Source organism: Gobio gobio (assembly GCF_949357685.1).
Source record: "Gobio gobio genome assembly, chromosome: 19".
Lineage (NCBI taxonomy): Eukaryota > Metazoa > Chordata > Actinopteri > Cypriniformes > Gobionidae > Gobio > Gobio gobio.
In genome coordinates this window covers 1,353,829-1,355,952 of record NC_137112.1, presented here as the reverse complement: position 1 = coordinate 1,355,952, position 2,124 = coordinate 1,353,829, and the positions used below count along the sequence as shown (strand labels likewise).

Here is a 2,124-nt window from a genome sequence, read left to right as displayed (position 1 = left end):
GCGGGGTCAGCGCATGCTGAGGGTCACAGAGATGGGGTCAGTGCATCCTGAGGGTCACAGAGCGGGGTCAGCGCATGCTGAGGGTCACAGAGATGGGGTCAGCGCATGCTGAGGGTCACAGAGCGGGGTCAGCGCATGCTGATGGTCACAGAGCGGGGTCAGCGCATGCTGAGGGTCACAGAGCGGGGTCAGCGCATGCTGATGGTCACAGAGATGGGGTCAGCGCATGCTGAGGGTCACAGAGCGGGGTCAGCGCATGCTGATGGTCACAGAGCGGGGTCAGCGCATGCTGAGGGTCACAGAGCGGGGTCAGCGCATGCTGAGGGTCACAGAGCGGGGTCAGTGCATCCTGAGGGTCACAGAGCGGGGTCAGCGTATGCTGAGGGTCACAGAGCGGGGTCAGTGCATGCTGAGGGTCACAGAGCGGGGTCAGTGCATGCTGAGGGTCACAGAGCGGGGTCAGCGCATGCTGAGGGTCACAGAGCGGGGTCAGCGCATGCTGAGGGTCACAGAGCGGGGTCAGCGCATGCTGAGGGTCACAGAGCGGGGTCAGCGCATGCTGAGGGTCACAGAGCGGGGTCAGCGCATGCTGAGGGTCACAGAGCGGGGTCAGCGCATGCTGGGGGTCACAGAGCGGGGTCAGCGAATGCTGAGGGTCACAGAGCGGGGTCAGCACATGCTGAGGGTTACAGAGCGGGGTCAGCTCATGCTGAGGGTCACAGAGCGGGGTCAGCGCATGCTGAGGGTCACAGAGCGGGGTCAGCTCATGCTGAGGGTCACAGAGCGGGGTCAGTGCATGCTGAGGGTCACAGAGCGGGGTCAGCTCATGCTGAGGGTCACAGAGCGGGGTCAGCGCATGCTGAGGGTCACAGAGCGGGGTCAGCGCATGCTGAGGGTCACAGAGCGGGGTCAGCGCATGCTGAGGGTCACAGAAGTGGCCAACTTTCTGCAGAGCCAAGAGCTCCAGACCTCCAAACTTCTGTGTCCTTCAAATGAGCTCAAGAACAGTGTGTAGAGCTTCATGGAATGGGTTTCCATGGCCGAGCAGCTCATCCAAGCCGCACATCACCAAGTGCAATGCAAAGCGTGGGATGCAGTGGCTTTATAGGGTTAAATAATGTAAAATATTAATGTTGCTATTTCATATCGACTGTAAGTTTGTTCTCTTAAACGAATTTGTTCTATTAAAAGTGGCTTTACACAAAAGACTGTGTGTGTAAGTGGTTAAAAGCCGACGAGCACTCGCTAACCATTAACTGACCATTAACTGACCATTAACTGACCAAATCAAACCGGCGGAGGAAGACTCAGAATCTCCTGTAACCTGAGCTCCAGATGATCCTCTCACCGCTCCTCAACTCCTGATCCTATTAGACCAGAGCCGTCCCACTGACCAGCAGCAGCGTCCAGCACGCCATTATCACTAATGAGTGTGTGTGTGTGTGTGTGTGTGTGTGTGTGTGAGTGAGTGTGTGTGTGTGTGTGAGTGTGAGTGTGTGTGAGTGAGTTTGTGTGTGAGTGAGTTTGTGTGAGAGAGAGAGTGAGTGAGTTTGTGTGTGTAAGAGACTGAGTGTGTGTGTGTGTAAGTGTGAGTGAGTTTGTGTGTGAGTGAGTTTGTGTGAGAGAGAGAGTGAGTGAGTTTGTGTGTGTAAGAGACTGAGTGTGTGTGTGTGTGTGTGTGTGTGTGTGTGTGTGTGTAAGTGTGAGTGAGTTTGTGTGTGAGGGAGTTTTTGTGTGAGTGAGTTTGTGTGTGAGAGAGTGTGTTTGTGTTTGTGTGTGAGAGAGAGTGTGAGTGAGTTTGTGTGTGTGAGAGTGTGAGTGAGTGTGTGTGAGTTTGTGTGTGAGTGTGTGTGAGAGAGTGAGTTTGTGTGTGTGAGAGAGTGTGAGTGAGTTTGTGTGTGTGTGAGAGAGTGTGAGTGTGTGTGTGTGAGTGTGTATGTGTGTGAGAGTGTGAGTGTGTGTGAGTGAGTGAGTGAGTTTGTGTGTGAGTGAGTTTGTGTGAGAGAGAGAGTGAGTGAGTTTGTGTGTGTAAGAGACTGAGTGTGTGTGTGTGTGTGTGTGTGTGTAAGTGTGAGTGAGTTTGTGTGTGAGTGAGTTTGTGTGAGAGAGAGAGTGAGTGAGTTT

General features: G+C 54.0%; 1 protein-coding gene across 1 annotated transcript in view; it reads left to right on the top strand.

Annotated features, from left to right (window-relative positions):
- The first annotated feature begins 2,012 nt into the window (after positions 1-2,012).
- Positions 2,013-2,124, top strand: part of opn6a (opsin 6, group member a) — a 31,501-nt gene continuing 31,389 nt past the window's right edge. The window contains exon 1 of the mRNA XM_079845152.1: positions 2,013-2,124. This exon is cut by the window's right edge and continues 879 nt beyond it. The gene's annotated coding sequence lies outside the window, so the exon portion shown is untranslated.